We start from the raw sequence: 26,777 nt of genomic DNA, 5'->3' as shown, positions 1-26,777 counted from the left end.
CGATTTACGCTCAACATTTTGCCATGCGCAAAGCGAACTGTCAAACTTTGTGAGCGTTTTTCTCTAAACGCCGACTTGATTTACGAGTGCCACGATATCTCGAGATGGGATGGACCAAATTGGCTGAAATTTGAGGTGAAGACTTACAACACATATTCCGTGTGCATGAAGAAGCCAGATTTTGAAATGTTGTCTTTTAAAAAAAATACAAAAATCAAAAACTGAAGATTTTTTATATGAAAAACACAGAAATATTTTTATCTTTTTTTCAAATAAACTTTTTGAAAATCGGGCTTCGTCATGCACACAGGACCGGTTTAACGAGGCTTCACCAAAAATTTGAGCCGATTTGGTCAAAGCAGTGTGGAGATATCGTGGCACCCGTTTTTTGAAACTGCTAACTTCAATTAGCTATTTCTCGGCAACTATACAACCAAATGTCTTCAAATTTATTTTGATAATAGTCGAAAATATATATTTTAATGCCCTTAAAACAGATTTAAAAAATGTTTGAGTGTGTGCTCAAACCAACCTCTGAATTTTTTTGCCGATTTACATGTATGTAACCCCTTAAAAATAACTTAAAATGTTATTGCCCTAGTGTTTTCAAATATCAAAACAAATTTATTTCAAAGTTATTACCGTCTGCTTGGAATGGAACCATCGTATCGTAATCTTCCAAACAAGTCTTGAAGTTCGAAGATTTGGCAACACTGTATCATGTGATGATCACTTAAGTAATATTTTTTTTGGTGATTATTTTTCTATGACGGGTCTTGATTGCACTAAGTTCGGTCCACCTTAAAAAGCCGAGATTGCAGTGCATTTAGTTTCTAAAGAATTATTGATTCAGATGAAATTTATTTCCGGATCTCTAGTGATCTTTTTTGTTAAAAAGTGAGGAAGGCACCAACCAAATAGTTGGATTAGTTTCTTTTTTCAAATTAGCATTCAACCTGATTTTAATTTGATGCTATATTTTATTTAAAATCTGTCCGAATGAAACTAAAGAGAGATTTGGTTTTCTGAATCAGGAATTTTGATACTTTTCTAATATTAAAATTTTTCGTCACTCAGGTCCCAGGGCCGGTGGGAAAAAAAAGTTTCCTCTTCCCGGCTGGTCGGGATGAAATGCTCTCGAGTTTTTTGTTCCGTTCTGACCGACGTGACCTGAGTGACGAAAAATTTTAATATTAGAAAAGTATCAAAATTCCTGATTCAGAAAACCAAATCTCTCTTTAGTTTCATTCGGACAGATTTTAAATAAAATATAGCATCAAATTAAAATCAGGTTGAATGCTAATTTGAAAAAAGAAACTAATCCAACTATTTGGTTGGTGCCTTCCTCACAACAAAAAGATCACTAGAGATCGGAAATAAATTTCATCTGAATCAATAATTCTTTAGAAACTAAATGCACTGCAATCTCGGCTTTTTAAGGTGGACCGAACTTAGTGCAATCAAGACCCGTCATAGAAAAATAATCACCAAAAAAAATATTACTTAAGTGATCATCACATGATACAGTGTTGCCAAATCTTCGAACTTCAAGACTTGTTTGGAAGATTACGATACGATGGTTCCATTCCAAGCAGACGGTAATAACTTTGAAATAAATTTGTTTTGATATTTGAAAACACTAGGGCAATAACATTTTAAGTTATTTTTAAGGGTTACATACATGTAAATCGGCAAAAAAATTCAGAGGTTGGTTTGAGCACACACTCAAACATTTTTTAAATCTGTTTTAAGGGCATTAAAATATATATTTTCGACTATTATCAAAATAAATTTGAAGACATTTGGTTGTATAGTTGCCGAGAAATAGCTAATTGAAGTTAGCAGTTTCAAAAAACGGGTGCCACGATATCTCCACACTGCTTTGACCAAATCGGCTCAAATTTTTGGTGAAGCCTCGTTAAACCGGTCCTGTGTGCATGACGAAGCCCGATTTTCAAAAGTTTATTTGAAAAAAGATAAAAATATTTCTGTGTTTTTCATATAAAAATCTTCAGTTTTGATTTTTGTATTTTTTTAAAAGACAACATTTCAAAATCTGGCTTCTTCATGCACACGGAATATGTGTTGTAAGTCTTCACCTCAAATTTCAGCCAATTTGGTCCATCCCATCTCGAGATATCGTGGCACTCGTAAATCAAGTCGGCGTTTAGAAAAACGCTCACAAAGTTTGACAGTTCGCTTTGCGCATGGCAAAATGTTGAGCGTAAATCGTCTCTTACTCAGTTTAATCATGGAATATCTTCATGAAACTTTCAGGAGTGAATGAAAATCACATTTTAAGTGGATTGAATAAATTTTCTGAAACATGAAATTTTGTGATTTTCTACATGTATGTAACCCCTTAAGAAGATTTGTTATTCGTCGTTATGATTTTTGTTATTGGATTGTAATTTTAATAACAGACTAATCACATTTTAAGTTATTCTCCGAACAAATCTTTGTTATAATTTTTGTTATTTTAACAACTTATCATCCCAATAACAGTTGTTGTTATTCTTCCATAACAAAAAATGTTATTCTCAAGATGATTAAGTTTTCAATTAATATCAGACCAATAACAAATTTTGTTATGATAACATAAACTGTTACTCAACTCTTATGCAAAAAAAAGCAATTCCAGCTCAAATCAAGAAATTTTCTGGTACTTTTGTACCCGACCCTCTCCGATTTCAATGAAACTTTGTAGACATGTTATGAGCCAATTGTACTCGAAAATAACATTTGAGAAAGGCGTATGTTATTTAAATATGTTTGTATTTTGCAATTTAAAAGTAAATGTATCATGTAGCCGTTGCTTTGAATCAAAAAGTGGTCCAAGACAAACTTGTAGGAAATTGGACGGGCTTTCTGAAAAAAGTACACTGAAATAAAAATACACGCCGCTTCCATGAGATTTTTTTGATTTTGAAGTTTAAAAGTCAAATTTTAATGTGATGTCATTATTTTTTCGTTCAAATTTTTTGAGGAATTAGGCTAAGATGTTAAGGAAGACTGACGAAAAATGCAGAATGGTATGTCTCTCCTAAAAAAACTTAAACTGTTATTTTTTTTTTTTGTTGAAAAGTGGCTTAAACATCAAAATTTTCAAAAACCTATAGTGGGAATCAATCCGCCAGACAATTTAACATAAAAGTCTCCATATTGACCATTGTCCTATGTCCAATCCTTGGAAAGGTACAGCGGTTATTGAAATGTGAAAAAATAGGTTTTTTGGTAGTTTTTGGCAATTTCTATATGACAGACTTGATTTTTACCGAAAAGCTCGTCCAATTTCCCATAAATTTGCCTTTGACAGCTTTTCAATTTGGCTCGTTTTAATATTTGCGTAAGCTTATTTATTATTCAGGTTTCTACCACACTGAAAAAAATCTTCTGGTTTCAGTTATGAGCAAGCTTATATCTGTTTGCCCATACATCCAATTGAAAAGCTGTCAAAGGCTAACTTCCCAAGGATTGGATATAGGACAATGGTCAATATGGAGACTTTTATGTAAAATTGTCTGGCGAATCGATTCCCACTATCGGTTTTCAAAAATGTTGACAGTTAGACCATTTCAAAAAAAATAGTTTCAGTAAATGATTTTTGTATTCTTTTAGGAGAGACATACCATCTTGGCCTATTTCCTCAAAAATTTTGAACGAAGAAAAATCGTGACATCGCCTTAAAATTTAACTTTTAATTTTAAAATCAAAAATCTCATAGAAGTGGCGTGTATTTTTATTTCAGTGTATTTTTCAAAAGCCCGTTCTATGTCCTACAAGTTTGTCTTTGACCACTTTTTGATACGATGCAACGGCTTCGAGATGCAGTAATTTTTAAATAGCAAAATACAAAAATAATTAAATAACTAACGCCCTTCTCAAATGTTATTTTCGAGTACAATTGGCTCCATATACACAAAAATGGCTTACATAGGCCTAGGATAACATGTCTGAAAAATTTAATTGAAATCGGAGAGGGTCGGGTACAAAAGTATCAGAAAAATTCCTGATTTGAGCTGGAATTGCTTAACAATGGATTTTTCAAGAAGAATCCATAACACTTTCTGTTATTTTAACAGTATTTGTTATTGCAATGGTATGAGTTTTGTTATGACTGTCTGCCCGGGATCCAGCTTCGAAAATTACATAAATATCCTAAGTGGTCAAAACGTAATACAGGGTTGCCAGGGTTGTCTGAGATATTAGTAAAGTGATGTATGATTAACAAGATTTTTTTTTCCCACAGTTTGAAAAAATAAAATGAATTGTACCTAAAACGTTCGTTTTTTGCAACATCCCGCACTTCGGGACTCGCGGGGTCGGACTTTTGTAAAAGCAGTCACCGTTAAATAAGCTTTCTCGGTTGCCCGCTGTAGACCACACAGGGAACCCACCACCACCGTGGAAGTTGGTCCACGTCAGGCTAGCCAGCAGGGATTGAATCAACAACAGCCAAAGCCCTCGCCCGAGCTCTAATGAGCAAAGTTGTGCCGGGAAATCCACCCTTCAGCGAAGGTAAGCGTAAAAAGTCCTTTCGGAAGGTTTGATTGAAATTGAGTCCTCCCCGAGCCGCTCTGGATTAAATATTTCCCGGTTCTAACCGTGCAACTTTGTTTCTAAAACTGACCGTGATACGAGAGGCAGAAGTTGCACCATATAGTATCACATCACATCTCTCTCTCAAGCATTTCACGCCCTGCTGAACTGGTTGAGTGAATTATCGAAGCGAAGATTGGTTCGATTCAGGGCTTCCTATTCAAAAGTTTCCGCCCGGAAGGGTGCCCGAAGGGATGCGGCGGATATCCGACCCGGGCACGGTTGACCTGGTCCTGAGGGGGGGGGGGGAGGGGTGGATACCCAGACAGAAAGTGGAGGGCATGATCAAACGGCTACTACTACTACACCACATGTGTGTGACACCGGCGAATGGACTTCCAATTGACTTTCGAGAGACCTGCTGCTTGCTGGCTCGGAAATGGTTTCATTTGGTTGAAAAAGAGGTGAGTACCTTAGCTCTTTCCTTTTGCGGGATCAATGGGCACTGTGTTTTATTCAACGATTCGGAATCGAAATGAAAATGATCCGGAACCAAAGTTAGACCTTATCGGGGAAAGGTTGAAACAATGAGCTAAATGGGAGATTGAATAGACTATCGGAAAGTGCTCTTAGGTCGTGCATGAGCCATGATATTTTACAAAATAATAAAAAAGGAATTTAAAATGAATCCTTTAGTAATGAAAAACAAAATTAGTCGGTTTTTTCTTTTTTGCATTAAAAAATATTTTATGAAAGAAAGCTACGCCTGGATATACAAAAATCGGAGTCGTGATCTGGGATCAAAATTACCCTTAGGACAAAGTTTCACGCAAATCGAAGAGGGTCTGGGTAACTTTTTCCAATTTCGTGTGAGTTGGCAGAAAATGACCATATTCGAAAATCTGTATCTTGAGAAGGAATTTTCGGATCGATTTAGTGTCTTCGGTAAAGTTGCAGGTTATGATTAGGATCTCTTCATTAAAACAAGTACACGAGAAAAAAAAACCCCCGGTTTTATTATTTGACTTTTATCATTGATAGCTCAATTTCTAAATTACGTTTTTATGTTTAAGAGGACAAAAGCAAGGTTCTGCGCAGGCTCATCTTGAGGGTAAGCATGAAGTTTAGGGTCCCAAGAATTACCTGCACTTTGAATTTTTCAAAAATATTCAGGCAGGGCTGAATTGTTTTTTTTTTTTTTTCAAAGTTTGTTTGGAGAATTAGGGCGGTTCGTCGCTATTGCATACATGCAAAAAAAATTGCATTCAATATCTGGGAGTAGCGAACAGCACTTTATGCTTCCTCTCGAATTAGGCCTGCGCAAACATTTTGTTGGTCGGTGTAATCTAACGTTATCGTTATCGTTATTTCAATAATTCCATCGGCGATAATCTTATCGCCGATAATGGACGATAACTCGGTTTTAAAATCATTCTAAAATCGATTAATTCAACCATATCATGTTGAATTTTCAATGCTGTCTCTAAGAATATACTTCTTGAAAATCTAGTTAGTTTCATTGTAAAATTTGTATTCAAAATTGTTCACAAAATATCGTATTTTCGAATGTACTCAAGTTTTCATAATTTGCAATATGGGTATCAAACGAAGCGAAATTTTGCATTCTTTTTGACTTTATCAGTTTTTATGAAGAAAATACTAAAATTTATTTTAAGTATTTTTTTATAAAATACTCAAATTTTCAAAATGTGCAATATGGGTATCAAACGACGCAAAATTTAGTATGATATGAAGCATACATTATTTGACTGATGTATAAAGCATGCAAAATTTCGTTTCTTTGATACCTATATTGCAAATTTTAAAAAAAAACTGAGTATTTTTGAAAAAAATACGGTAATTTGTGAAAATTTTAGTATTTTCCCAAAAAAACTCAAATAAATTGAAAAAACTTACATAATTTCAATTCTTTAGAAAATTTTGAAAATTTGAGTATTTTCGAAAAAGTACGGTGTATTGTGAAAATTTCACTATTTTCAAAAAAAAATTATTTAATTGAAAAAGCATACAAAAATTAAATTCGTTCGATACCCATATTGCAAATTATGAAAATTTTGAGTACATATTTGAACTATGAAACATAAAACATTTTCAACAAATATATTCTTAGCGAAAGCATTAAAATTAAACATGATTGAATTTATCGATTTAAGAAAGATTAAAAATGAGCTATCGTCCATTATCGGCGATAAGATTATCGCCGATAGAATTATCGAAATAACCTCCCGACGATAACGATAACCATTATCGTTAACATCAGACGATAATATTATCGATTCACAACCTTGCAAAAAAGGCATATCTTGCGCTAGAGTTTAGTTTAGTAACGAAGCTATGATTAAAAAAAACTGATAATTTGGTAAAATATCTCAAATCTGTGACGCGCAATTTAAAAAAAGTTTTAAAAATATATAGTTTTAAAATACTTCACGAAATTAGATTTTCTCGGTGTCCTGAAAATTTCACACTTTTTTAACTCGCGATATCTCGAAACAAATGGTTTGAATTCTTACAAAATAAAGCCTTTGAGATTTTTGCAAATTACTTTCTGAATGAGCTTAACATTATTCTACAATCTTTATCTGAAAGTACTGAAAATATTTTTGTTATTTATTTTGACAATATTTTAAATTTTTACAAATCATCGGGCTACCTACGTTGGAGCCAGCCACAACACAATTTTAGTGCTCCGTTAAAATTTCGATTTTTCACGCCGCGGGTGAAGTATTTAATCGCGAACTTGCCGCCCGGAGATGCCCAAGCGTGGCGCTAGGCATGGCAACTCGAGTGCAGCACCGGGGACCTCGCGGAACCCGTCTCCTGGCCGGATTACTAAAAATAATCCGGCCAATAGTCAAATCAAGCCTTCCACCGCGGCGACAGCGTTGGAAGGCATTGACAAAACAAAGCTGCATCCACACTATCGCAGCCCGTACCAGCTACGTGTGAAGACAGCTAAGGCAGGCCGGCAGGCCTCCGGCGTCTCCTCCGTCACCCCGTCCCCACACGCAACGAGTTCGAGCCGCTGAGTGGTGACGATGAGGACAATGAAGACGACTGCAGCACCAGCAGTAGCGGCGACGATGACGACCCTGCACGCGGGTCGAAGAAAGGAGAAACCAGCAAAACTGCGGCGAAGGAAAGAAGACCTCCGCCGATATTTGTCGTCGACACACTAGCCGATCATGTGGACGAGCTACTGGAGGGTCAAACCTACTGTTTGAAGATCGGTAAGAAGAATGTGCAAGTGATCACGTTGTTAAGAGCGAACTACGATAAAGTGTTGATGGTCCTCAAAACACACAACGTGAAATACTTCACATTCGATCCGGCTGAAACGGTGCCGGTTAAAATAGTCCTGCAAGGGTACACGGACCGGCCAGTGGAGGACCTGGCTGGGCACCTTGCCGACGTTAACGTTCACCCCCGGGACATCAAGGTGCTCTCAAGAACGACTACGGTCACGGGTACTCACGTGCTGTACCTACTCTACTTCGATCGTGGTACCGTCAAGCTCCAGGATCTCCGACGGAAAAAAACGTTGGACGGTTTCTGGGTGACTTGGAGGTATTTCTCAAAGAATTCGACAGACGCAGCTCAATGCCACCGTTGCCAAAAATTCGGCCACGGCTCAAGAAATGGAACCTCCGCCGCGCTGCGTTAAGTGCGGTGAAATGCATTTCACAGAGAAGTGCAAACTTCCCCAGAAAGCGAGGCTGAGTGAAAGCGACGCTCAGCAGCACCGGTCGCGTGTCAAGTGCGCGAACTGCGATGGCAATCATACAGCGAACTTCCGCGGCTGTGCCGCGCGTAAAGCATACCTCGAGGAGCAGGCTAAGAAGAAAAAGCTTCCAGCGACCCAGCCGCCTCAAGATTAAGCCCAAACGTTCCTGTAGCTGGACAAGGCGCGGCAGATCGGATTACTCCAGCGATTCCTCCCGGCTGGGGAGGTTCCTACGCAAGCGTGACCGCGGCGAGCGGTACAGTTCCGGAACAAGCAGCTGTGTCCGGAGATGACCTATTCACTCTGCCAGAGTTTTTCGCCCTCGCGGAAATGTTAACTCGTTTTCGTGCCTGCCGGAACAAGGCAGAACAGTTCATGGCTCTGGGAGAGCTCATGATCAAATACGTATACAACGGATAAGCTGCCTCGTGCAGCACTGCTCTTCGGCGTCAACAGACAAAATCATACTGTGATCTAGATTTAAGTTTTCCTCTAACTATCCCCTTTCTATAGCAATTTTGTAGGTTTTTTTTTCTTGAACTTTTTCCTACTTGTGATTAGCCTTTAGAATAACCAATTGTGTCAAAAGACAAATTTATCAACACATAGCTGAAAGGACCTCCAAATCTCTATTAGGTTTAATTGTAAAGAAAATTGTGAATTGATTATTTACTTAATAAAAACTGAATTGAATTGAATTGAATTTTTACAAATATGATACTTTTTCAAAAAAAATACCTCTGCCACATTTTGCGCCATCTTAAACTTTAGAAGCATAAAATGCATTTAATTTCAAAAATTTAAAATACGGTTTTGGGAATTCAACATTTAGAATTAAAAAGTCAAATGTAAAAAGGGGATGTTTTGTACCATTTTTTCTACAAAGTGATCAAAAATCCCTTCTCTATATAAGGGTCATTCCAGGTCAACTGAGTATACTATTGTACTCTACCTCTACTGATTTTGACCAAACTTGGAGGGAACGTTCATCTATTGATAGTTAACAGAAATCCCAAGTTTGGTGCTTATTAGACCATCCCTCTATTTTTGGCACCGCCCTCTTTTTTGACGATTTTCTAAAAAAAAAATTATTTTAATCATAACTTTGCAACTATTTGAGCAAAAGACTTTCTACAGGTTGCATTTTAAAGAAAATTGTTAAAAAAACGATAAAAATAAATTTTAACCCTTAAATGCCCACTAATTTTATATTTTAACGTTTTAAGTTTTAAAATTCAGTTTCGACCTATTCCTTATATTTTTATTTGTTTTATTTTATCACGATGGTTCCCCGGACAATTTTACATAATAATCAATACAATGTAGACCTCAAACTATAATGAACTATTGGCGAGATACAGCGATTTTACTGAAAAAATCTGCGCAGCACTTGAAAGTACATGGTGTACTTTTCAACAAAAAGGGATGAATCCCACATAACAATTTAAATTACAAGCCATAGTATTGCAAAAGTTGTAATTCATTTTAAACCTGCCCAGTTGTTTTGCAATGATTGGTTTTCTAAATATCTGAGTACTGACGATCTTTTTAATCGTCGAAAATAAAACTTTTTGCAGTAATGTACAATTAATTTTCACAAAAATTCCAAATATTTTTTTTAGACTTCTATTTCTATTGAAATATTACCTTTTTTTGCCTCCTGATTTTTCGCACCATAAACATCGAAAAATATTCGCAACGGCCTAATACAAAACGACTTTTTTACACAAAGATTGCCTGGCCAAAGTTTCAATCGGTTTGCGAGACCATAGAATGTTACTGTTTAGAGAATGTATAATGAATTTGATATTGACATTTTTCACAAATTATCAGAAGACAAGAAACAATAATATTTCAATCGTAATATATCGATGTAAAACAGTTGGAATATTTTTGAGTATTGAGCCGCCCTAAAAATCGTATAATCTGGTGACAAAAATGGTTTCTGTCAAGTAAAAAAATTTATTTGAAAAATAAAGCATCTTTAATTTATTAAAAATTGTTAACACATTTATTTTTAAAATTATTTTTACACATTTATGCAACATTAACCCTCTAACGCCTATGGGTCAAGAGTAAAACTCTATTTTATCTTCGAAATTAGTTTTCTCAACGTAAAGATAATTTACAATAAAAAAATCATCAAAACACGAGATCAAGCCGCAGTGGAATTATTGTTTGAAGTCTGCACAGAATGACAGCCATGTACACATGACTATCAGTTGCAACCAACTCAAACGGTCATGATGAAAATTCTCTCCGAAATAACCCCACCAATTGGCCCATAAAAGTAATATCAACCTACCCTCTAAACAACCGCTTTATGACTCGACTATTAACATCACAAGCACACAAATCGTTGAAAGATTCAATTTTCCACCAAACTAAGCTCAAAATCGGCTCCACTGAAACGTTAAAAATGTGCTGCCACCACAGCTTCCGCGAGCTTTCTGGGCTCAAACAACAAAAAAGCCACTCACACTTTTTTCCTCCCCCCACACATGGGACTGCGAGGGGGCGCGTCGATTTTCCGCCTCCCCTCGAAAAACCATCATCATCCCTCCTTATGCCCGAGTTCCCGGAAAGTCATGATCATCATAAAGTGTCATTGGCATCGTTCTCGTTCTCAAACACACAGTTCATGATATTCATATTCAACAAGTTTCAAATTACACTTTCCGCTCGACTCCTCGCCATCTTGCCAACGGCAGCGGCGCCATCTTTCGTCCTTCACGACAAACCCAGCGGCGATGATGATGATGATGATGATACGCTGACGAAACTTTACCATGCAACGCACATCCACACACACGTAGCATCATATCATTCTGAGTCAGACTACGGCGTCGCAGTCCGCGATATGATATCGTAAACATGTGGTGGTAGGGTGATCAGAACTTTTTTTGTAACTGGAAAACAAAAATCGACCCTTACGGGATTTAAATAGTCTCGCACTTGATTGTTTGTATGTCGCTTTGACATCACGGCTAAATTGCTCGTGAAAATTCTTGCAACAAAAACATTCTGCCAACCCTAAACTCACTATCAGCAGTCACTGCTAAGCTGACAGACATCTAGAACGGCGGTGCAAAAGCTCACATTAGAGTTGCGGGAGGACTTGGGCCAACCATGTCGTCGGTCGCGCGGGGTAGCTGTCCTGTATAGCTGATCCTTCCTTCCTTTTGTCGCATACAAAGCAATCCTGTTCCCCCAACCCCCGAAACTGATGATGGGCTGCGTGAGTGATTTCGTGTGACTTTGTGTGTAATCACGGCCAAATTGTCTGTCTGCAGCTGGGGCTGCAGATACCGCAACAGAGAATGAGTGGCTTGTGGTTTATGATTTTTATATGGCAGCACTGAATCAACATCGTTTCAGCGGGATTATCTTCAATTTTAGAATGGCGATTGAGACAGGTTTTTAGAGGCATTCATTAAAGTAAAACAGTTAAATTTCCAAGTTCTTATTTTTGAAGTTCACATTTCAACTCGATTATCCGAAGGCTTTGGACAAATTTCACTTCGGAGTCCATTTGCCTTATGGATGGGCCTTAGGAGTCATACTTAAGCTCGACATTCATTTTTGACAACGAAACAAATGCTCGTAGACCCACCTTCATGTATACCCATGCCGAGCTCCCGTGGCCTAGTGGTACGGGTTTCGCTTTGGAAACGGAAGGTCGATGGCTTGAAACCCATCTGGCGATGCTAAAGGGGTAGGTGGCGGTCGAGAGGGGAATTCGGCTGCTTCCATCCAATCTCTCGGACGATCTGTTGGCGACTGAGTCTGAGCGTTGAAGAACTCTGTAGTAGTACTCAGAGAAGAGCTTCAAATGCTACTTTCGACTTGGTCACATCGTCGCCGTCGTGCTATCTTGTCGTACGTGCATTTTGGGCCAAATTGAGCTAAAAACGCCGTTTTGTTTGTGCAGCACAATGCCTCATCTTTTGACCTTCACAGATTCCCAAAATTCGATTTCAATCCTGAAAACCAAAAAAGCTCCGAAATGTTTTGTCACTTTTCATATAAAAGAAGTTCCAATCTTGATCCAATCTTGAATTACGATTCAAGTGGCATTTGATGATAAGTTCAAACCCTGCTGGAGCTGTTAAATCTTGATTTGGTGAGATCTATCCATTTTATCTATCATTAGTTGATAGATGATTTTATTCCCTTATTTTACGGAATATTCTATTGATCAAATGATATATCCATATTATCCCATTCCCACCTTCCCTTTTTCCTATCCTCATAACCTCCCCTCCCCCCGCCCCTAAATATTATTATCTGCCAAATTTACACTTTCACACCACACCACAACTGATTCGGAGCGTTTGGTACGGTATGTCCACGCATCCTTCCTCCCCTGATGATTCTGTGAAATGTGATCCGTTCACAGAATCTGTCTCTGCGGTTAATGCAACGCAGTAGGCCTGGCCGTTTTAATTTTTGCTATACATTTTCGGGGTAACTCGGATGTACTGTAATCATTGATATTGACAAGAAAGAACTTGAGGCGTAATCTTACCACAAGTTCTTCCAGGATACTTTCTTCGGACTGGCTGCGCTTGTGTTCGATTAGATTAGATCTGGAGCAACATTTGAAAGGGGCGGTACGACATTGCTCTTACGGCCTTTCATTACATGCGTTTAAATGGGACGAAAGGCCGTAAGAGCAATGTCGTACCGCCCCTTTCAAATGTTGCTCCAGAGATTAGATTAAAAGAAGTTCCAATCTTGTCGTGCTATCTTGACACAGCCTGGAAATTGATTTAAGTGCGACAATTGGCCAAAGGGATTTCCGGTCAGAACGCGTTTGAGGCACGTACAAGACATGTTCAATTATAACCCGGAAAGCAATTTGCTCTTCTTTTATTTTAAAGCTAAAATAAGGTAAAATCTCTCAAAAAATGTGCAGTTTGTTTTTTTTCCAAATTTTGCAATCATTGTTTTTATGCATTTTTTTCTTCTTTAATATTCATCCTTAATAAGGGATGTACATTTTTTCTTTCTTTAAATATTTGACAAATGAGTTATGAAATTTTCCCTTCTTTTATTTTAAATTCAACTTTTAGAAGGTAAAATCTCTAAAAACAATACTTTTCGAATATTTGACAATAAACTTCGATTATGATTTTTTTTATAAAATTTATATTTATTTATATAAAATTCAACTTATGGAAGGAAAAGTAAATTTAAAGATTCACATTTTGACACTCTTTAAATGTTTGACTATCGCAATATTTTTATGTTTTTCACCTACCTCTCTTAAAAATAACATTTAATCAGCATTTTTTTTAGGCAGTTGTCCCTTCTTTAAGATAAGTATTGAATAAATAAAAGAAGGGAAAATTCCATAAACAACTTTATTGCAAAAATTAAACCAACAGAGAAAAAATGTGCAGAAATTATATAAATGTTTAAAGACAACATCTATAAGAGAATTTCCCTTCTTCAAGTTAAATATAAAAAATTATGGGAAAATTGAATAAAAAAACATAATTGCAAAATATTTAAAGAAAAGCAACATCGACATCCATTCACCCAAAATACAGGATCGAGAGTATAATTCCATCAAAATTTATAGAGAGCTCAATGCTAAACTCGATAGAATAATGGTACCAACTCACACCTGCAAAACAATTAATTTAATTAATTAATTGAAACAGTAAATCTGCAACAAGAGTCATACATCGAAATCTGACTACTCTTGTGTCACCAAGCTGCTGTGGCCAAGGCAGTTTAGTCATTGAGTTAGTCTATTATTAGTCTCTGGTTCAGTTCCCGTAGGGAACACTTTTCGTTTTGAAGGATGAACTTTTTCTTGAAAATGGACTCGAGGGCATAATTCTCTCGGTCATGTAGAACTGTGTTCTCTGTGTCAGTGAATCTTTCCGCTAGTCTGCTGCCCAGTTCTGGGGTTTCTTTAGATTAAATTCGAAAAAGAAAGGAAAAATGTGAATTTATTTAGAAATTTCCTTCTTCAAGTAAAATTTTGATCAAAAAAAGGGAAAATTGCATTATAAAAGCTCAATTGTCGAAGATTTGAAGAGGTTTTTCTCATCATATAAAAGAAGGGAAAATTTCATTTGAAAAATTACTCCTAATTATATTGAAAGGGGAAAAATCTTAAGCTAGCAAGAGATATGTTAATTATTTAATAAAAATATCAAAATTTCATTGAAAAGATTTATTGTGAATTATTCAAAATGGAAAGAATTTACTATTAGGAAAAAATATAGAGATACCTAATTTTTTATAGAAAAAAATGATAATCTCTTAAAGTAATATAAAAAAGGTAAAAAATATACATTTTCATTCGTGAAAATGACAAATAATTAACAAAAAAAACAAGCTAGTAATAATCATGCCAAACGTCCATTATGCCAAACGTCCTTGATGGTTTTTGAACGAATTATGCCAAACGTCCATTATGCCAAATGTCCATTATGCCAAACGTCCCTGATGTCTTGGACCAATTATGCCAAACGTCCATTATGCCAAACGTCCATCTTGAAAACCCGTTATGCCAAATGTCCATTATGCCAAATGGGGTACACCCCGAGACAGGGTTGCCAGATCTTCAATGTAGTGAACTCGTTGGAATGATTTTTCGATTACCTAACCAACGATGGGTCAGATGATGGATCCGGACATCGTTCACATACATTTAAGTGAGATCCGGCTTCAAAAAAGTACATAAATATCACTTCAGTGGTCATAACTCGAGACAGGGTTGCCAGATCTTCAATGTTGAAGACTCATTAGATAGGTCTCTCAATTACCTAACCAACAAAGGGTTGGATGATGAATCTGGACATCGTTTACATGCATATAAATGAGATCCGGATATATGTAAAAAACATTTTTATACATAACTTTTGAACTGGTTATCGAAACTTCAAACAATTCAATGACGCTGTATGAGACACTATTCCAAGTCGATTGCGACTGCTTTGATCAAAATCGATTCAGCCAGTGCTGAGAAAACTCAGTGAGAATTTTGGTCACATACATACATACACACTAGGGTGGGTACGTTTTTAAAAAAGTTCTCCGATCAAGTTTTAGTATGGTTCCCCTTGTAGGGCATGCCCATAGGGACTTTCATGCCAAATATCAGTTCATTTGGTTGTAAACTGGCTGCGCGCATTAGGGTTAAAGTTTACATGGAAATTACTATGGAAAATTGGAACTTTTTGTTCAAACGCTCCTACAGGTCCTGGAAAATCACGCGCCAACTTCTGGTATGGTCAAGCCTATGGGAAATGGTCTGGAGAACACTTTTCCCGAAGAGAGCATATGGATTCGTTGTCCCTAATCCTGGCGCTTCGGCAAACAATCCGATGTCTCCGGAATCAACGGTTTTCCCTGAAAAAGCATCAAATTTTCCTTAGCATGCTATGAAAGCTTGATGAACACCGCGACGCCATACGTCAGGCAGCTACCACGTGGTTGAAATATTTGCAAAAAAATAGAAATTTTCTATGCAAAGATTCTGAATTCGACTAAATAATATCAGGATTACTCGAAATCATCATTTTCTTGTTAAAAGAAGGTTTGCAATGGAATATTCCAGCAGTTTCTCACCCACGTGGTAGCTGCCTGACGTAAGGCGTCGCGGTGTTCATCAAGCTTTCATAGCATGCTAAGGAAAATTTGATGCTTTTTCAGGGAAAACCGTTGATTCCGGAGACATCGGATTGTTTGCCGATGCGCCAGGTCTACAGACAACCCTAATGCGCGCAGCCAGTTTACAACCAAATGCGCTGATATTTGGCATAAAAGTCCCTATGGGCATGCCCTACAAGGGGAACCATACACCCAAAACTGGCAGCGCTAGTCCGAGAGAATGATGGTCCCGAGTCGAGAGAATAATGGTACCATTCACGGACGCAGAGAACACAGCTCGAGATGGGCGATAGAACTATTCTCTCGAGGTTCATTTGCAAAAAAGTTCATCCGTCAAACAAAAAACCAAAAGTGTCGACAACGGGAATCGAACCAGAGACCTTTGACAAACCAATCCAATGACTTAGCTGCCTCGGCCACCACAGCTTGGTGACCATGGAGAAGTCAGAAGTCGATGTATGACACTTGTTGGAGATTTATTGATTCAACTAACGAATGAACTCATTTGTTATGATGGTGTGAGTTGGTACCATTATTCTATCGATTTTGGCACTGAGCCCTCAATAAATTTTGAGAGAACGATTATCTCGATTCTGAATTTTGGGTGTACTAAAACTTGATCGGAGAACTTTTTGAAAAACTAATACACACACACAGACACTTGTTCAGTGTTCGATTCTGAGTCGATATGTATACATGAAGGTGGGTCTTTGAGTTTTAATTAAAAGTTCATTTTTAGAGCAGGATTATAGCATTACCTCAGTGAAGAAGGCAAAAAACGATTTAAACAAAAGTACGGAAGATTGTAAAAAGTGTGGTTTTTACATTCCTGACGCATTTATTTTCCTTATCGGCGCCAACCTAGCTTTTGCGAGCTTTTTCCTCGGCTAGAGTACGGTAAACCAAGCTAAGCTAAGCTAAGATTGTAAAAAGTGTGGTTTTTGAAAGAACCCCACCATGTTTTACATTTTTAGAAAGGTATCCAAAGACCTTTCCAAAAAGTTCAAAATATTGAAGATCTGACAACCTTATCAAAAATTATAAGTACTTATGTGTTATTAACGTACCTTTTAAAGGCTGGATCTCAGATATTTTGATGAAAAAGTTGTCCGGATCTGCCGTTGAATAGGTAATCAAAAGACCTTTCCAACGAGTTCAAAATATTGAAGATCTGACAACCCTATCAAAAGTTATAAGTACTTAAGCGTTTTTTTATGTACCTTTTAGAGGCTGGATCTCAGATATTTTGATAAAAACGTCGTCCGGATCTATCATGCGACGTATCTTTGTGATAGAGAATCAAAATACCTTTCCAACAAGCCCAACAAATTGGAGATCTGACAACCATATCATAAGTTGTAAGCACATAAGTGCCCTGGATTATGAAGATCTTACTACCCAATCTGATGGCATGAATAATGAGTCAAATTGATAGAACACTGAAAATCCGCGCTTTTGTGGCTTTTTTGAAAAGCATTAACCTCTAAATGTGATGAAGGCTCCAACCACCTAAGGGTGAATTAAGCAACGTTTTTATGGATAAAGAGTTAAGAAACAACTGAAACAACATATTTGCTGTTTGGCAAGAGAGAGGACGGTAATTTGATTTTTGTGTGTATGACAAATAAAATGGTGGATAAGTAGCTTGTTTTGGAAATCATTATAATGTGACAACAATCAAATAGTTAAAAAGTCATTAGAATACCAACAAATCAGTGGTAAAAGAAATCTTGTAAAGAATTATTCGCAACAGAAGTTTTCGATCAAAAGTGTCGCGATTACCATGTGGTTCAGAGCTACTCTCATCGGAACAAGTTTCCTGAGCGCAAGTGCTCAACTCTTGGTGCAGTTTCGTACACCTAAAATGAACGACAAACTTCTAGCGGGAGAATCCATCGAAGATTCCAAACCAGTGTCATTTTTCTATGTTGATCATTATGGTAGTCCAGGGGGCTCCTTAGAAACTATCGTTGAAGAACATTTTTTTAAGAATCCCTGTCTGTTGATGGAGCCTGCCTACTCGCTTGTACGGGACCAGATGACCTTTTATGGAACCTGCAACTACCAGGAGATGATACGACTCAAACTGGAACGGTCTAGTGGAGAATGGACGGCAACAATGATGCAAACGGAATTCAGTTGCAGGAATGATGTCGTTCGACATTTTGTTTTAGCACGGCAAGGAACTAATCATACGGTTAATTCCAATATTTCCTTGGATTTCAAGTTAGGGGATGTAATAATTCATCTTTTACTACATAAACAAGGTTTGAACCGTAAGGAAGTACGATGCATGTATCCTGTTTTGAATTATTCTTCTAGGAGACTAGCTGTGGACAAATACTGTCAGTGCCTGAGTGGAACTAAATTTGATTTTCGAAAGACGTGGTTTGAACTTTGTCCCGAAAAAAGTTCGTTTTGGAAAAATGGAAGAATGTATATCCAAATTTTGATATTTTCAGCGATCTTTGCCATAGCTGTATTAGTATTTTTGAAAAAAAAGAAATCGAACAAAATTAACGCAGTGCCACAGACAACATCACAGCTTGCTGATAATTTGCCATTGTAATCAGGCACACCAACTAAGTTGATTTAAAAGGCAAAGTAAACCACAAGTTTCTTGAGCATGCTGTTCTACAAATAACATGAATCTTTTTGTACTGTATTTTTAGTCACTTGATCTTCAATGTACTTTGTTAACTTAATGTTGCAATTTTTAGATTTATGTTTTATTTTAATTTTGAACATTTATTCAATTTGTTTTATTTGCAAACAAGTCATCAATCGGAACAAATACTACATTCCATGAGAAATGTGCCCAAAAATGTCAACTCCACTCGTTATATTTTCATTTTTGACACCACAAACACACTCACACACGTCACAACATTTTCCCCTGCAAACTCCAGTCCAGCAAAGTGCTGCTCGGGAAAATTAATTAAAACTGCCTTAATTGAGTTTACCAAAGTCAATGCGGTTGTTGTGGCGTCGCCCGCCACCTTTCGCGAACTTTCACCCTGCCCCCTCCTCAAACACAATGAGCTTAAGGGGGTCAGCGAGAAGTGCAAAATAAAATTGTTTCGTCCCACCGTGGGAAAATTCATCACCAGCTGGACGAGCTTCCACCGCCCCTTGGCCAACGTGTCGAGGAAAAATCGCCGGAAAATGGACCAATTGCTACCAGTTGGCCGCCCCAAACAATTTGACCATTGGCTATTATTGGCGGTGTTTTGTATTTTTTGCTCTGCCATTGATTTGTTTTTGCAAACGCACGGTTTGGCGAGAGCTTGTTGACGCGGCCGCCAACGCAATCCGCGAAGACCGCAGGGCGAGATTCGATCAGGGTGGTTCCTTGAACTGTTCGTCTTGACTTTGTTGTCATTATTTTAAGTTTATTTTTTAAAGTATTTAAAACTAATCTTTTAATTTGTCCCAAAAATATCTTTTTAAAATGCAACCCTACTAAACGCCCTCACGGTAGTGTTGTCATGCTGCGTGAGAAGGCCAATGATTTCTGATTTCTGGTTTATTGCCACGAAGTTGAATCCAGTTGAAACGCAGCATCCAGCACAGCCCGGCCGGCCCGATTGCGTTTTGCATAGCGTCGTGCAGGCCACTTCTGACGATGGTGAAATTGGTTCTTCAAGGACCTGTTGTTAAAGTGAACTGGAAGTGTGTTAAAGTGAACTGAAAATTAAATTTCTTATTTTATTTTAACTAACCCTTTTAACCATATCTTTTTATACTTGTTATTTTACCGATTTGTCGAATCATGCACCATGATTTTAGCCTTCCTCACCTTACTGAGGAAAGGCTATAAAATCACTCGAAAAATTAACTTCTTAATTCGACCTTCTAGACCCACCGTATCACGTATACATACCGACTCAGATTCTGAGTAAATGTCTGCGCACAGTGAAATGTTTAAATTTGGAAGGTGTAATTTTGGAAGGTTGAATATCACCTCTTTTATGATGTAATTTTACGTAAATTTAAGCTGAAAAAGTGACATTACACCAGGAATGTGATAAAATTACACATGTTCAGAGGTAAAATTACATTATTTTCCTGACATTAAATATGTACCCTACCATTCTTTGAATTTACTGTGTGGGTAATTGTTGGGTAATTTCCACAAACTCTCGCGAAATCGGAAAAAGTTGCCAAAAACGCCTCTTTGATTTGCATGAAACTTTGTTCCAAGGGGTTATTTGGATCCCTAATCACGAATGCTAGCTCTAAATTTTGAGATCTCGTGATGGAAGGGGCGTTACGACCCCTTTCATTTTTAAAGATGAAAAAACGTAACATTACAAGATTTTTACTTAAGTGTGCAAAACCTTGATGCCCTTTGCGATGACACATAAGGAGATTGGCCAAGCAAAGACCGATCCCAATGCCAGCGGATTTTCCGATGACGTAATTCCGGACTGATAATTATCACAACAGAATCACAGAGCGGATATATCGCCGTTTTAGAGGTCTGTTTTTGAAAAAAATGATATATTGTTAAAATTCTGAATTTCGGAATTTCAACAATACATCTATTTTTTTTTTTTTTTTCAAAAAAAGCCTCTAAAACGGCGATATATCCGCTTCAAAATGTGCAATTCTGTGGTGATAAATTGACATCTGAATGAATTAATAAATTGCGAAATTCAGTGTCGGTATGTTTTCAGTCAATTATCAACAAATAATTTCGTTTCAGTAAATATTTTGGACGGTTTACAACATATTGTCGATTTAAGCAATTTTTAAATATTAGTTTTTTTCTAGTTACTAGTTTTCACTCTGAATGCCATTCCTCAAAGCTCCATCCACCAGCTTTGAACATTTTTCATAATTTTTGTTTTTGTTGCAGTTTTTTTTTCAATATGTATGAGAATATCTATTAATGTCACTTTTTCAGCTGGGTGTGGGTCTCGTGGCGCAGGGGTAGCGGCTTCGGCTGCCGATCCCGATGATGCTATGAGACGCGGGTTCGATTCCCGCCTTATCCACTGAGCTTCTATCGGATGGTGAAGTAAAACGTCGGTCCCGGTTTCTCCTGTCTCGTCAGAGGCGCTGGAGCAGAAATCCCACGTTAGAGGAAGGCCATGCCCCGGGGGGCGTAGTGCCAATAGTTTCGTTTCGTTTTTCGAGAATATATAACTCTTTATGAATTCCGTTATTCTGAAAACTAAACCCATTTTTTAAACCATCATTTAAAATAAAAATAAATCTCTGTGAAGACTTTAAAGTTTGCCTTAAAAAATACTCTTTTTTATGTTTCAAGATCTTATAGCAAACAGAATGGTGAATTGCAAAGATCTTGTTAAAAAAATTCAAAACAAAAACTCAAAACATAGAACAAAGATTTTTGTACAAAGATTCTTATACCACCTTACACGGGAACTATCGATATAATTTTCCTTTCATCCCCTTAAATAATGTATATAAAACTATTTTAAACAAATTTTGGCAATTTTGGAATAAGAAGATAACAACTTCCTTGGCTGATGTGCACCCTTTAATAAAAAAAAAAACAACATATTTTTTGTAAAATCCAATATAACAAGTTTGTTGGTGAAAATAGTAAAATGATAAGTCTTGATACCAAAATCAATGGTTTCATGAAAGAAATACTAACCTTTTAACTGTCAAATGAAAAAAAGAATAAAATATCAAAATTTCAAATCCTCCTGAAATGAAGATTTCAATTTTCTTTATTTTTTCAGAATCAATATTTTTTTTAATGCAATGGACTAAAAGGCTTTATTACTAACCGGCTCCGTGGCTTAATGGTTACGGCTTCTGTCTCACAAGCAGAAGGTTCAAGGATCAAATCTCGGTCGGTATCATTGAAATTTGGAATCAGAAATATGAACAAAAAACAAAAATGAATTAAGGTGGGATTCGAACTCACACCATAGGATTGGTGGTCTGGGACGCTAAGCAGTCGGCCATTAGCAGGTTTACACTCTAGCAGTGAATTGGTCCGTAGTGTTGAAACATATTATCTTCTCATATTAAATACGCGCTGATCCCTGATTTTCCTAAGGGGATTGGAAGTCTAAATATAGATCGAATTTCCTTCAGATGCTTGCTTCTATGTTTAGGCGGGACCGAACAATGCCCAGCGACCTCGGAATTGGACCGCAAGGAGCTCTGTCATTCTGAAACGGGTCGTTGGAAGCAGTGCGAGGGCTATCACCACCTAGAACCCGGAACTGAGATAAGTTGTATCAGCATTCGGCATATAAAAAGTCTGATACAAATTATACTTTCCCATAATATCGCTACCGGTTAGCGGGTATTGGATTGGACCACACACACACACACACAATGGACTAAAAGGCTTTATTATTAAGATAAATAATAATAAGCATAAGCATAGGTGCCCACCCGCAGTTGCTACTCCGTTATTGACCAGGACCTCCAGAAGTTACATCCACGAGCCGTGGAAGATGAGTGGGTGCTATCTTTCCTCGCTTCACAACTTCTCAAAGGCCCCTATCATGCTGATCAATACCGGCGCCGGCCACGACCAGTGGTAGAGTCACGGGGAAGTGGATGGGAATGTTAGTCCGATACTTGAGTGATAGAGACCGCCCAATCGACTGCATCTCCGACAAAGTATCACATGAGTTTTGAGGGGGTTAGTAGATGGGTATGAGGTCAGGATTCACGAGTGGCAGTGATGTGACCATGAGCATTTTGTTTATCGGTTGATTTTTTTAAATCTTAGGCAGCCGGCTGCGGAAAGATAAATTAGTGATGATTTAGAAAGTTTTTTTAATCGAACGCGTGCCAACCGAGCATAAGTGCTATGGGCTGGACTTATCAGTATATTTTTACTGTTTCTACAATTTAGATAACGCGAGCAAATTTCAAATCTCTTCGCAGCACACAATACACGACAAAAATGTGAAACAAAAGGCACACACAAAAAAAAATCACTTTTCACTCCGAATATTTTTTACGACCACGCGCTCCCTTTGTCAATTATGCACTCTTTATTATTAAGATAAATAATAATAATAACAAAAATGTAACTCAAAAAGTACACCAAAAAATACAAAAATAACTGCACGGGGAGCCTGAACGATGCATTTTTTTAACCAAGCTATACAACGGAATCATGATTATTCAGGAAAGATGTTTTTGTTTGTTTCAATTTTTTCCAAATCATAATTTTTTTTTTTGTTATTTTCTTACTTTTAACAGCAAATTCGATTTAGTCAAAATTGAATAGTCGCCTATTAAGAGCGAGTCCACGAGCAAAGCATACCCATCTTGCATCGACCTCAGCAATCTGCCTGAAATTTCAGGGGTTGTTTGTACATATGAAACTAGCATCTGGCCAAAATATGAACACTTTAGGTCAACAAGAAGTGAAGCTAGTCGGGACACAAAGTTTGAAGGTTCAAAATCGTCAAAAATCTTAAAAAGGCTAAAACTTTGGCAAAATTCAATTTAATTTCAAAATTCAAAATGCATCTGAAATGGCTTAAAAAAAATGCAACAAAATGCAAGGAGAAGCATTCCAATTGGTGAAATCTAAAGGGAACTATTGGCATTTTAGTGAAAAAAATAGCATAATTTTAAAACTCAACTCGATTCTACCTGCAGCTTGTAGGGGACATCTGGGACTACCATCTGAGACAAATCCAAAAATCACTGAGTATTCATCCTGTTTGCTTTTATTGAACGAGAAATGAATATTTTAAATGCAGTTTCAATAAAATCCACACATCCATTTTGAATCCATTAGATAATTTATAGGAAAAAATATTTTTTATTTTGCGAATGCTATTAAATCAGGTGTTCTTTCATTCTAAATTATGATAATAAAATCTTCAAAATACTCCTCCAGCTGCGTTATTTGCGAATGGCACCAAAATGCTATGGTTTCATTATTAGATTAATTATTTATTATAATTATTACACATTTCTAACCACTATATTTTTCTGTAATTTTCTCAATGTTATTTTTTTGTATATTTTTTATAATATTAATTTTTACTACCTCAACTCAAACAAACATCCTTTTCAGCCTTTCTCAGAACCATCAAATAAAACGTACAATGAAATTGCTTCCTACACCTTTTCTTCTCAACAACAAACATCCTCAAGAGTACGAACAGCTCCTTCTCGGAAAATTATTCTCAAAACACCTTCCGAGTACAGGCCAAACGTTCGTCGGCTTTTTCACCGAATTTCAATCATTTGTACACAATATTTTCGCGAGCAAATCAAAAATTTCCCCAGATAAACACCACCGAACAAACAGTATGAAACCTTCAGCTCAAGTCACTCCTCAGAAAAAAAAGTACCCTTTCCGAAACGACATTTGCACATGGGCTTGCAAGAATCGTTCAGAGCGAACCACCACTTGAGCACGAGTCTCTCTACACAAAAAAAATAACATAAAAAATGTAAAAACAAATTCACGCGATGCCTCCAAGACCTCACCTGGCGCGGTGGATGCTGGAACAGGCAGCTTAAAGTCGTCGCGACCTGGTGAAGAGGCGTTCAGCAAAACAAGTTCACCTACACTCGGCGAGCAGTTTCAATTTCTGCAACTGTTCAAGCGGTTTTGAACGATTTCGCGGCATTGGTCACTTTCTTGCAAACACACTTTAAGATTTCTTTAAATTTTGCCATAGACTGGTCGTTACCGTATCGATCCTTTTCGGGACGGGGTCGATTCCCCTATTCCCGGCTAATGAATAAATTGACCAATGTCACACTCCACTTTGACTTCCGTCGATTCTTCCCAGAAACTGCTCCGGAAGACGACCCTAAATCGTCATAAATTTGCACTGTAATGGCGTGTTTCCTTCCTCTGGATTAGATCTAATTACACTCTTACAAAAGCTTCTGGTATTCCTCAGCAGCAGACACCTTCACCAAACCGTTTCCCTCGAAGAACTTTTCACAATCCCCCAAGCAATTCTTCCTCAAAATCCAAACCGATCCGGCCAGTGGCGTCCCCGTAACGCCGGATGTAACGCCACGTAACGCTCGACTATGCGAGCCCCCCTCGCACCCCCTCCCCGCGAGTTCACTCTGCAAAAAAGGGGTCAGCAGCAACCTAGCCGGCCAGCAGGAAGTGTCCAGGGTCAGGGTCCAGGTTCTGGCAGGCAGGCAGGTCAGGCAAGCACGTCTACACCGGACTCGCGTTCGAATCGAACTGATCTCTTCTGGTCGCGGCGCGAGACCGGAATGCCCACACGAAGGCGAGCGCAACGAAACGAACCGGTCTACCAAGCAGGTAGGTACGGATGATGTCATTGAGTGCGTGGAGCAGCACCAGCAGCAGCAGGTTCGACGGCCGGGACATTCAACAGGAAGCTGTGAAAACAGAGAGAAAGAGCTTGGGTGCTGGAGAGTGGAGCGAAATTGATGGTCCTTTTGAGAGAGGGAGCGGTGGGCATAATCTCAGCACGGAGAGGACTTCCATGGATCAGCTGTGCCAAGTGTGTGGAGCTACTGATAAGGATAGCAGGATGGTTTTTGGAGAAGGAGGGTAAAAAGTTGATACAAGATTGGTTTGCATGAGACTATTTTCTAATTTTTTTTAAGGTCCTATAAGCTATTGTGTATTTGATTTTTTTTTATCTAAAAAAAGAACTATTAGATTTTTTGGAAATTTTGAATTTTTAGACCGCAGACCGGAATATTAAAAAAAAAAACTTAAGAAAATAATTTTTGCTCCAATATTATGAAGTGTGGGCATTAAATTTGTTTTTTTTAGCTTTTTTCAATAAAATTGAGAAATGGAAGCCTCGATCTAAAAATAATAATAATAAATTTTTAAAGATTTTTTTTTATTTAGACAGGTTTGCCACACAGTTATTAGACCATTAGAGAGTAGGAAACACAATAACCAATATAGCGTGACACAAAGGTCATGTAACCAGATATTCTGCGTGTATCATTACATAATATGTCAAAAGATATTGCAGTATAATCATAGTCATGATCAGGACTGTTCAGAAAAAAAGTGTTGTTGAAACATTTTTGTACATACTACCAAACTCAATAACTAAAAAAATACTGAACAAAAAAACGGAAAAATTTCCAAAGTCATGTCAGAATTTTTGATTTTGAGATAATATTATTTTTGAGCATTTTTTCAGAAACAGCTGAGCGACCTTTTTTATCACATTGACAAGTTTTTTGAAAATACGATTATACAGTTTTGCCATTCAAGCAGAATGGTATTTTTGGTTTGAATAGAGCAGTTCTCTCAAATTTCGGTCATTCGATTTTTTTGTATTTTTTAATCCGACTAAAACTTTTTTGGTGCCTTCGGTATGCCCAAAGAAGCCATTTTGCAGCATTAGTTTGTCCATATAATTTTCCATACAAATTTGGCAGCTGGCCATACAAAAATGATGTATGAAAATTCAAAAACCTGTATCTTTTGAAGGAATTTTTTGATCGATTTGGTGTCTTCGACAAAGTTTTAATGTTTGAAACTACGCCCTTCTGAAATGTTAGTCTTGGTTTAAAAATTTTGAAAATATTTTTTTCGAAAAGATCGGAAAATTTTACGAATGTTTCATATTTTTACATTGAAAATCGGACCATTAGTTGCTGAGATATCGACATTAGAAAATGTTGTGTTGTTTGGGTGGGACTTAGAAAACATCAATTTTCCTGTTTATAAGCCTTTTCATGGCAATATCTCAGCAACTAAGGGTCGTATCAACAATGCTCAAAAATGCAAAATATAGAGAATTTTCTCAGCTTTTCAAAAATATTTTTTTCAAAGGTGGGCAAAATGAAAAACTGCGACTATTTTCAAAAAGTCACCTAAAAATGGATTTAACTTGAAAATGGTGCACTTTATGAAAATTTCACTGAGGTACTT

At 37.3% G+C, this 26,777-nt stretch overlaps 1 protein-coding gene across 2 annotated transcripts in view; it reads right to left on the bottom strand.

Annotated features, from left to right (window-relative positions):
- Positions 1–25,106, bottom strand: part of LOC6051597 (rap guanine nucleotide exchange factor 4) — a 356,238-nt gene extending 331,132 nt beyond the window's left edge. For both annotated transcript variants that reach the window (XM_038266004.1, XM_038266005.1), the window contains exon 1: positions 24,371–25,106. The gene's annotated coding sequence lies outside the window, so the exon portion shown is untranslated. The remainder of the gene's footprint in view (positions 1–24,370) is intronic.
- Between the last annotated feature and the right edge of the window lie 1,671 nt (positions 25,107–26,777).

The sequence above is a fragment of the Culex quinquefasciatus genome, chromosome 3 (assembly GCF_015732765.1).
Source record: "Culex quinquefasciatus strain JHB chromosome 3, VPISU_Cqui_1.0_pri_paternal, whole genome shotgun sequence".
NCBI lineage: Eukaryota > Metazoa > Arthropoda > Insecta > Diptera > Culicidae > Culex > Culex quinquefasciatus.
This window is presented reverse-complemented; position numbering and strand designations above follow the sequence as displayed.